Consider the following 11865-nt stretch of genomic DNA (forward strand, 5'->3'; position numbering starts at 1 on the left):
TTACATTTTGAGTTTGGTTCTAAATGAATTTTGATTTGTTTGTAGTTAGTTTGCACATATTTGGGTCATGTGGAGGACTTGTATGCTGCTGTTTTTGCTGCTATTATTCGACTCAATAATTTAATATCAATAAGGTTGTACATTTACTATTTGTTTAATTTTGAATAAGGATTGATTACTATTTTAGTATTTGAAAGATTTAACTGCTGATAAAAATTCTTAAAAAATATTATCCATAAAATAATTTTTGAATAATTTTAAAATGCGACAAAAATAACTAATAAATATTATATCTTTTGTAAGTAACAAAAAAAATTTTAGTATTTGACAAATGACTTATTTATTTTATCTAAATTTTTGTGTTAATGTTTAAATAAATATTTTTTAAAAAAAATATAGTCATTCATAATAAAAAAAAATAAAAAAAATTTACTTCACATAAAAAAAAGTTTCTTTTTTCGTATTTTTAAATCTTTTAGAAGTTTATTTATTGTTAGCATCTTTTGGAATTTATTTATTGTTAGCATCTTTTGAATAATTAATTTTTGATATTATTTATTTTAAAAATTCATTATTATGACCAGTGTCTAAAAATATATATCATAAACCTATAAAATAGAACTGAAAGAAAATGAAATCATTTTATCAATGTCTAGGACATCAATAATTACAAATTTTGTAAAAGGAGACATATTTATTTATTTTTACCACGGCTAAGTCATCAGTAAAATTGAATTAATTTTTTAATATATTTTTACAACATCCTTTACTGAAGGTCAAACCCTCGATAATATTAAACTAACTTTTATTACAACACCTTAATTTACCAATCGTGTAACAATCCGAATTTTTATATCCCAACACAATGTTTTTTGAAAAATATTATTCTCAATTATTAGTTTTATTTCGATGAATCAATTTCAAATTTTAAAATAAAATAAATGATTATATAATTTTATTATTATATTATTAATTTATTTTACATGTTATAATTATAATAAAACCTAAATATTTTATTATTATTATTATTATTATTATTAAATTTGATATTTATCGATATAAATAAATTACCATTAATCATTGTCATTACCTTAGTTCCATTTACTTTGGCCAAAACCATTAAGAGAACAAAAGAAAGAAACGAAAATGTGGCTTATTATATGCATATATACATATATATATAATCATGACACATGCCTCTTTCATTTATTAACTAGTGACACTTAAGCATGAATCATCACTAATCATCTACATTTTCTCTTCATTCATCACCAAACTGAACTTGAAAAAAAAAAAAGAGACCGAGAGTGTTCTTTGAAAGAACGTAACCTCTCATAAGTTCCTTGAAGCGGTTGCATATGAATATTGGAGAAAGGCAATACAAGATAAATTGACAGCTCTAGATCAGAATAAAACTTGGTGTCTCACTGAACTCCCAAAAGACAAGAAGGCTGTGGGTTACAAATGGATTTTTCGGGTAAAATTCAATCCCGATGGCACCATAGAAAGGCACAAAGCGAGGCTAGTTGCAAAAGGATTCACTCAAGTGCAAGGAGTAGATTATGGTGATACTTTTAGTCCAGTTGTCAAAATGACTACCCTACGAGTAATGTTAGCATTAGCAGCGGCAAAGAAATGGCATTTGAAACAGCTGGATGTCAACACTGCCTTCCTTCATAGAGATTTGGAAAAAGAAGTTTATATGAAGATACCACCCGGTTTGGCTGTGTCACAACCAGGTTTGGTTTGTAAATTGCAAAAATCTCTATATGGGCTTAAGCAAGCAAGCAGGCAATGGAACATTAAACTCACTCAGACTCTTGTGGATGCTGGTTATAAGCAGTTTTTTGATGATCATTCACTCTTCATTAAGAAACAATCTCAAAGCTTCACTGCCATTCTAGTATATGTTGATGACTTGGTTTTAACCGGGAATGACATTGGTGAAATCAATTCCATCAAGCAAGATTTGGATGACAAATTCAAAATAAAGGATCTTGGTGATCTCAAATACTTCTTGGGAATGGAAGTAGCACGCTCTAACTCTGGAATTCACATTTATCAGCGAAAGTACACCATGGACCTTCTCAGAGATTTTGGTTATCTAGATTGCAAGCCTCTCTCTACTCCATTTGATTATAGTCAGAAACTTTCAAAGGAATCAGGTACCATTTTAACAGACAACACTGTTTACAGGCAGCTCATCGGCCGACTCCTTTACCTCACAAATACTAGACCCGATATCTCTTATGCTGTGGGACGTTTGAGCCAATTTTTGGACTGTGCAACAACTTCTCACCTACAGGCTGCTTTTCGTGTACTCCGATATTTAAAAGGCCGACCTGCAACTGGTCTCTTCTTCTCCTCTACTTCTAATCTGCATCTCGCTGGATTTGCCGATGCTGACTGGGCTACCTGTGCCGATACTCGTCGCTCTATTTCTGGTTATTGCTTCATGCTTGGGAACTCGCTCATTAGCTGGAAGAGTAAAAAGCAAACCACAGTTGCCAAGTCCTCTGCAGAAGCTGAATATAGGTCTCTTGCTGTTGCCACTTGTGAAGCTAGTTGGTTATCTTTCTTAATGGATTTCATTGGCTTGCCGCTTCAAAAGTCTATCACTCTATTCTGTGACAACCAGTCAGCCATTCACATTGCCAATAATCCCATTTTTCATGAAAGAACTAAACACATTGAAGTGGACTGCCACATTGTTCGTGAAAAGCATTTGTCTGGTCTCATTCATCTTATGCCAGTTCGTTCCAAGGATCAACTTGCTGATTTTCTTACCAAAGCTCTGCCACCGGGTCCTTTTCTTGCCAATGTTTCCAAGCTAGGATTGTTAGATTTACACAATTCTAGCTTGCGGGAGGGTGTTACCTAGATTATTTCTTTATCAATAATAGGTTTACCATTGTAATTATTTTTTAGTGAGAGTACATAAAAAAAAAGGTACATAGTATATAAGGTGTAATAACTCAACAAATATTTTCTAAGGGGGATTTTTCATTCTCTCCAACAATGAGAAGAACCTATCTCTCTCCCTCTCTTAATCCCTTCTGATTCATCAAACCATCAACATCACAGCTTGAACAGCTTAGGGCATGAGATTTTCTTCAAAAAAATTTAATTTAATTAAAATATTTATATCTTTTTCTTTTATACATTGATGTCACTTTTATTCAAGAAAAACTGATAGAAATTTTTTTTTAAATTTGCATAGTTTAACCGATTGGTATACTAAAAAGTATAGTTGATTTCTGACATTTTTTTTCAGTTGTTTGGTCAAAAAAAATTTCTCTAAAATTTTCGTTATCTTGATTTTATACAGAAGTAGAATTTTAATAATTTTTTACCGGTTAAATTTGTCTTGGACAATTAAATTAATGTTGTGATTGATTGTTGATTGGATTTGATTGAATTTATGTTAAATTCTTGTGATATATTGATATTTCTGATAAATTTGAGGTTCGTTTGGTTTAACTACAGCCAAGAACCAAATTATTCTGATGAATTCGGGAGTAGGATTATTTTAGAAATCAAGTAAAATTTTGTGTAATTAGAGATCCGAGAGATTAAATTAAAAGCTATAAAGAATCGGTAACTGTAAAGCTCGAAAACGGATTTAAAGTTATACTTATATTTTCGAATTGATTATAAAAAGATATTTTTGGGTTTAAAGAACTGTATTTGTTACTATTATAATATTATTAATTTGAGAATGAAATTGTGTTTTTGATGAAAATTGAGGTTGGTTTTATAAATAAATAAGCTTAGAGGTATTTTGAGAAAAAAGTAAGTGTTTGGGAATGAATGTGTATTTTTATAAAAATTCATAGATACTTTTGTAAATATTAATAAATAAAGAGCTAACTAAAAATTTTCTAAAAATGTTAGATTAAAAATAAAATAATTAAAAGTTTGAGATTAAAATATAACTAGTAAAAAATTAGAAGTAAAGTTTATAAGAGTTAAATCTTTAAAGAAGTTATAAATACTATTTATTACTTAAATTATTTTATTTGTATTACTGAAAATTATTATTATTGTTATTAATTTATTAAAAATATTATTTAGTAAAGATATTATCATTATTGATATTGTTAATGGTAAGATAGAACATAATAATAAAAAAAAAGAATACCCCTTTTAAAAAATTTAGAGTCACAAAGCTAACTTAAGAATCTTATGATTCTTCTTTTATAAAATATTTAGTGGATGATGAGAGAATAGTGTGAAAATAGTTTGAACTATTAAAGATAAATAAGTAAAAGACGGAAGAAAAAAAGAAGATAGATCGACACGTGTGATTATGAGAAGGACACAAGAGGGTGACGATAGTATGGTTATGGTGTCGAAGGATAAATGTTAACAAGCCGTGGACTTTGTATGTGAATGATTTTGCGGGGACGCCCGTAAATATGGAATGACTTCTAAAAAAAGGGGTCACATACTTCAGCTGGAGAATCAGCGCCTTGCAAAAAGTAGAAACTTGTAGAGGTTATGTCGTTGAAATGCCTTATCCGACTTGCGAGTTGGATTGCATCAGGTGCAGGTCGAAACCGACAAATGAGCTCATTACCTGCGATAGGACTAGACATGCATCATCCTTGTTGCGTATTTGCATTTTACTAGATAATGTAAAATTGTTTGTGATTGTCTTCTTGTGTTTGTGCATTCCTTAATGGTATTCTGAATTATTGCGACTGGCTATTTCTCTGTGACTCTTGTATATTTAACTGTGAATTAATTGAACTGTGATAATCCTGACTTAACTAACTACCCCATACCCTACTAAGAACCTCCCTAGTTCTTAGCCCTTCCATACTTCTCCATCAGATGGAGATGGGCATCCTGTTCTATGAGATGGATCCTCTCTACATATATGAGGATCCTGTATAACATAATTTTATGTAGTAGCTGTAGAGATTAGGACCCGTATGTACGTTCTGTGCAACCACCCTTTTCGTCATCAGATCAACACTCTGCTCTTTAACCCCGATATGCCTTATGAGTTTCAGTTGCATTGGCTTCATCTTGATACTCTGTTTCACTCGTTCTATGACGGACCTATACCTCATCAGCACCCTGATTCGCCTGAGGATCAGGTGGTCTTTGAGTTTAAGCCTATGGAAGAGCATGTACCAGAGCCTATATGTTGTGTTAAGAGTCGTTGGCATGGAAAAAGAGTCCTTAATCACTGTTGTGTTAAGAGCACGATAATCAATGCAAAAACAGCATGAGCCATCCTTTTTCTTTACCAACAGAACCGATGATGAGAACGAGCTACTGTAACTAGGTCAGATAATGCCCACGGAGAGCATCTCATTCAGAAGCTTTTCAATCTCAAATTATTGACTGTGGGGATAACGATATGGATGAACTTTCGCTAGGGTGGAATTTGGAAGCAACTCGATATGATGATCGTGGTACCGAGGAGGGGCAAATCATGGGGAGGTCAGAACACGTCCTAAAAAGAGACAAGGAGCTGCACCAATTTAGGCTCCATATTGGAGGGTAATTCCAAGGGAGAAGCCGCATTATCAAGACCTGCATCTTGTAATTGAAGAGTATAAATTTCAGCAATACCATGTACTGAATAGAGCCGCTTAAGATGATGGAATTGAGCTTGAACCGTACTAAGTGTCTTCATTCCTTGGAGAGTCACCAATTTGGCCCCATCATAAAAGTGATAAATTTCTCTTTATAGTTAACCAAGTGTGTATCTAGAGTTTTCAACCAACTATCACCCAAGACTAACTCCTCTGAAGCAATAGGTAAGAGAAAAGCTAAGATACATAGGATATGACGACCATGTACTAACTCTGAGACATCCTTCACAACACGTTCGCATTGCAACAAGTCACCACTACCAACCTCAACTTTGAATGGATGACCATGATAGATAGGTAAAGCCAAGACAGCCACAAAACGCAAATGGATTAAATTGTCAGAACTACCACCATCCATTGGAATACAGATTTGTTGGCCCTTAACAAAACTAGTAGAACGAATAGAACGGCAAGCCAGAATATCGGTCAAAACATTAAAAGATAGATGATGAGTCTCAATAATTTTATTATACAAGTGTAATTTTTTATACAATACAGAAAGAAAAATCATAAAATTTCTTTTTAACAGATGAAGTATCTTAAAAAAAATTGATTATCATATATAAATAATAATATAAAACATTCCGTGGTTATATAAATACAGTAATATTATGTGTATATCAAAAATTGGTTATCAAATATTTGTATATAAATATAAAATTTATCTTTAATATATATTTTATATTTTAATGTGTATTTTATATTGATGACTGATTTTGGTTATTAATTTTATAAAAATGCTATATTATTTGTACACCAAAATCAGCCACCAACGTATTTTTGTATAAATACATGTGTGGTTTAATTTATTTTCAATGTTTATTTATATTATAGCATATATTTTATACTGGTGACTAACTTTGATGACTAATTTTAGTGTTCACGCAGCATAACTCTTAATTTTAATATACCCTTAATACATGATTGATATAAATATGAGTGATAGTTACTTTTTTGATAGATTTTGTTCCATGCGGAATATGCTCCCGAGGTATAGGTCGGACTATGGCAAGTCAGCAACTCGAAAGTGTTCTTCTCGGAACCATTGACCTCGGCATGGAACCTGCAAAAAAGAGTCTGACGCTCAAGACAGTACTGAGTATAATAAATGAAAAAGGCTGAAACAGAAATAAAGTATTGCAAAGGCGAGGCTGTTGCTTCGTTTGATCGAGAATATCTTAGTGTGTATTTTTTTCTCATACCCTGACGAGGTTTGCTCGTTTGTTTAAATAGATAGTGAGCTAAGGAATATTCGTTAAGTGAACATTTGAGTAGTGCTCGATTTTTTAGGGATCAGTTTGCGTGCTTTGAGTGGTACGAGATTCTCGGTGTGCATAGAGTATTTGTTTGACTTGTTCTCGGTTGTTATTTTGTTAGCCGAGGATATTAGTATGGTACATAGGCCCCAAGCTCGGCATGGGAAATATGTTGAGCTTCTATATCCTCGGCTCTTAGAAGTTTGATGTTTTTTGGAGTGCGGTTTGTTGCCTGGAGAGCCCCCAAGCTCAACGTGTTTCTATTGCTAGGCTTTCGTGTCACGGGCCTTATAGTTTGGGATGTATTTTGTGCGTTGGGTTTGAGTTTTTTTTTTTAGCGGGAAATGGAGTTGTAAAAGTTGTGTGGTTAAGGGGAGGGGGGGGGCTTCGTGGGGTTGTGTTTCCTAGTAACTCCCTGTCCCCTGACTATTAGGCTTCATCGAAGTTTGTTGTTTTGAGGGAAAGAATGAGTAAAAAAGGTAAGTACTTTAGTGTATTTTTTGTTTTTACTTCTATTTGTCTTTGTCGTTTTCTACCTATGGGGAGGAAAGGCGTTGCTGTGGATGAAAACGATCCTTACAGCAGGGTTGATGGTGATGTTCAGTCCCGGGTTTCCGTTTTTAGTACTACAGAGATGTTGTCTCAATTGAATGAGGCTAGGTGGGTAATGGATTATGAGGCGTTGGAAGTTAGGTTTTTACCGTGTGGGAAGGAAGATAGAGTGTGTGAGAGGAGAGATGACTAGGCCTACTTCTATGTGTATACTTGTATGTTAACGGAGTTGGGGATTCGGTTCTCTTTTACTGATTTTGAATGTGGTGTTTTGTCGTTATTGAGCTGTGCTCCAACACAACTGAATCCTAACTCGTGGGTTTTTGTGCGTGTGTTTGAGTGCTTAATGGAATATTTGGGATGTTATCCTTCCTTAGGTGTTTTCTTTTCCTTATTCCAGGCGTAGGGTGTGTGGAAAGGAGGTTGGGTGAATTTGAGTAGTCTCCCTGGCCGAGCTGTATTCAGCTTGTATAAGTCTTCTTTTAAGGACTTTAAAGAAATGTTTGTAAAGGTTTAGGTTTGTGAGGATTTTTATCCATTTTACTTGGATTCCTTGATGGAGGAGAGGTTTCTTGTTGTCTAGTCTTCTGAACCGAGGCAAGTGTTGGAGTGTGAGGATAGGGTAAAAAGTGAAGATTACATTATTGGGTTCTTGATGTTTGCTATGTCTTCGTCGGAGTTGTTGGCTATTCCTATTTTGTTGAAGCTTGAAAGGGTCATGGAAGCTTTAAAGGAGTATCTAAGTATCCTTGTTTTGCTGTGATGTTGTTTGGTTATTGTATTGAGGTTTCTTTTGTGATTATTTGTTTCTTGTTTTCAGGTGAGAAAGCGTCAACTCTGACCACGGAAAACTTGAAGGCCTTTGTTTCTGAGGCTAAGAAAAAGGAAAAAGAGGGGTCATCAACTAATGTGGCGAAGGAGGGAAGAGGTGCTGTGGATCAGGATGTGCCGTTGAAGAGGAAGAGGGGATCCTCGAGGGTTGTTGACTTGACCGGTCCAAAGGCTGATGATGCTGTCTTTACAGTTGAGGATATTAAAGCTTCTCACCAAAGCCAAGTGGTTTTGCATGGTTACAAAGAGGGGCCGAGGAACGACCGGGTATCCCTTTATGGCTATTGCGAACGAGGTCGCTCAAGTTGATGCTGACGTGAAGATTATTCATGAGGTGGGGAAGATAGGTGTCACGCAGTATCTGTAGGTTGGTTGGTTTTTGTTTTTGGTAGAGGAGTTTGTTTGTGGTTATAATTGTTGTCTCTGCGTTGTAGGTTATTGGTACCCTCTTGTTGTCTATAGGTCGTACATCTGAGCTTGATGCCATCTTAGAAGGGGATAGCATTGCTGCTGTTAAGAAGCTCAAAGAGTCGTTGTAGCATAGGAATTCTAAGTTGGAAAGACTTAGAGCTGATGTTAAGAGTTTGAAGGAAAAAGGTTAAAAGTTTGGAGGTGGAGTAGTAAGTTTAAAGGAGATTTGGAGGCTGGTATTGCTGAAAATGAAAGCTTGAAGGCGAGAGTTCTGGAATTATAAGAAGAATGTTGGCGGGCTTTACTATGTTTTTTGATCAGGCTGCTGCCCAGATTGGTGTTGTCGCCCCTGACGTCGATGTTAGCTGTCTAGATGTTACGAAGATTGTTAGTGATGGACGGCTCATGGACGATGAAACATTGGCCGAGAACCAGGATGAAAGCGTAACGGTTGAGAAGAGGGTATATTACACTATATGTTTGTGTTTTGGCCTTTTTTGAATCATAGTTGTACTTTGTTTGACTGTGTTCCATGGAACTTATGTGAACGACTTAAGTGTTATTGACTTTTTGTTATTTTCTAACTTGGCTTTTGCGAATAGGAATTATAATATTTGTATTATTATTTGTAGATTTGTATACATGGAAATGATATAAGGTGGGGGACCTCATTAAAACCTCTCCAAGAAAAATCCAGGGTGGAAAAAACCTTGTGAGTAGGAAAAAGAGTGCCTCCCCTTGCCTGTATCATTTTATAGTAAGTAACCTTTTAAAGATTACACATTCCAAATGCCAGGGACGTCTGTCCCTTGTACTGTTTGGAGCTTGTATGCTCCTTTTCCGACGATTCTTGAGATTCAATAAGGGCCTTCCCATGTTGTGGCTAGCTTTCCATGGGCTTGTGGTTTCCTTACTTCTTCTGTTCGTCGGAGGACAAGGTCTTGTTCGGCAAATGATCTTGGCTTAACATTTTTGTTGTACTTCCTCTGTATTATAACCTGCATTGCTTTATGTTTTAATTTTGCTTTGCGTATGTCCTTGTCTATTGTATCCAGCTCTATTTACCTTATGCTGTTATTTTCGGCTGTTGATGTGAGTTCGGCTTGTCTGGATGTCATGGCGATCTCTATCGGGCTCATGGCTTCTGCCCCGTAAACAAGTCGGAAGGGTGTTTCTTGTGTTGTTTGTTTTATGGTGTTGTAACTCCACAATATTTCGGGGATGAGATCGGCCCATTCTCCTTTGGCGTCGCTGATAAACCACTATTTTATGGTTTATCTTGTGTTTAATTGAGTGGTTTTTATCAAGTCTTTACCCACTTATTCATATGATTTGCATGGCTTTACAACTCCTTCCTAGTCTTGATCTATGGTTGAAAACTTGCTTCCTAGAGTCTTTAATTTGTGTATTTTAATCATCTCTTATTACCATTCGATGCCTTGATATGTGTGTTAAGTGTTTCAGGCTTCATAGGGCAGGAATGGCTTAGAGAATGGAAAGGAAGCTTGCAAAAATGGAAGAAACACAAGAAACCAAAGAGATGACCAGCGAACACCAACGCGGACGCATGGCTCATGCGATCGCGTGAAATGGAGAAAATCGCAGTGACGCGTTCACGTACCTGACACGAACGCGTGGATTGGAATCTGCACGAATGACACAAATGCGTGGACGACGCGTACGCGTGGCAAGGAAAACACTGAATGACGTGCACGCATGGACGACGCGTACGCGTGACATGCGCGATCTGCAGAATTGCAGAAATCACTGGGGCGATTTTTGGGCTGTTTTTGACCCAGTTTTTGGCCAAGAAAACACATATTAAAAGTTATAAAGTGGGGGAATGCATTCATTCATCATATACAACATTCATTATTCACAATTTAGGTTTTAAATGTAGTTTTCTAGAGAGAGAGAGGCTCTCTCCTCTCTCTTAGGTTTTAGGATTTAAGATTTCTATTAGTTTTAGGCTAATTTTTCATTCCAGATTCAATGTTCCTTTAATTTATTTTCTACTTTATTTATTCTATTACTTTAATTGTTATTTATCTTTTCAATTTGGCTTATGAACTTTCCATGTTAGAATTGATTTTCTTATTTAATATAAATTGAGGTATTTCAGATCTAAAGATTGCTTTCTTCAAATTTATGTTATTAATGCTTTTAATTTAATTTAGATTTTTCCCCCTTTGCTTTGGTTAAGTAATTGGTAACACTTGAGTTGTCAAACTCACCGGTTGATTGAAAATTGGAAATTGCTGATTGATTTGGATCCCTCTAAAACTAGTCTTTCCATAGGAGTTGACTAGAACTTGAGGAATCAAGTTGATTAGTCCACTTGACTTTCCTTTATTTAGTAAGGGTTAACTAAGTGGGAGCAATAAACAATTCTCATCTCACTTGATAAGGATAATTAAGATAAGATTTCCAGTTCTTATACCTTGCACTGGTGTTCATGATAATTAATTTACTTCCTTGCCATTTAAATTACCTGTTCCTTATTTCAAAAACCAAAAATATACCTTTTTTCATAACCAATAATAAATCATACTTCCCTGCAATTCCTTGAGAAGACGACCCGAGGTTTGAATACTTCGGTTATAAATTTTATTGGGTTTTGTTACTTGTGACAACCAAACTTTTGTACGAAAGGATTCTTTGCTTGTTTAGAAGCTATACTTACAACACCATTATTTTTATGAAATTCTTTACTAGCAAAAATCAGTTCGTCAAAATGGCGCCGTTGCCGGGAAATTGCAAACGTGTGCCTTATTATTGGTTATTGTAAATATTTGCTTTTTGCTTGTCTATTTATTTTTATTTTTGTTTTTATTTTTGCTTTTTCGTAAATTAAGAGGTTATTGGTTTTTATTTAGTTATTAAAATTTTTGAAAATAATGTTCCTTGTTCTTTCTTGATCTTCAAGTTGTTCTTTGTGTTCATCTTGACCTTCAAGTTGTTCTTGGTTGTTTTCTTCGTATTGATCTAAAAATTTTAAGTTTGGTGTCATTTTATTGTTTTTCTCTTTTCTCATTAAATTCAAAAATATCTTTTCTCTTTATTTTAATTGATTTTTTCGAAAATTACAAAAAAAAATTCAGATTTTTATTTTAAAATTTTTATCTTATCTTATCTTAGTTTTAAATTTCAAAATTCAAATCTTTTTCAAAAATCATATCTTTTTCAAAATCTTATCTTATCTTATT

Source organism: Arachis duranensis, chromosome 7 (assembly GCF_000817695.3).
Source record: "Arachis duranensis cultivar V14167 chromosome 7, aradu.V14167.gnm2.J7QH, whole genome shotgun sequence".
Lineage (NCBI taxonomy): Eukaryota > Viridiplantae > Streptophyta > Magnoliopsida > Fabales > Fabaceae > Arachis > Arachis duranensis.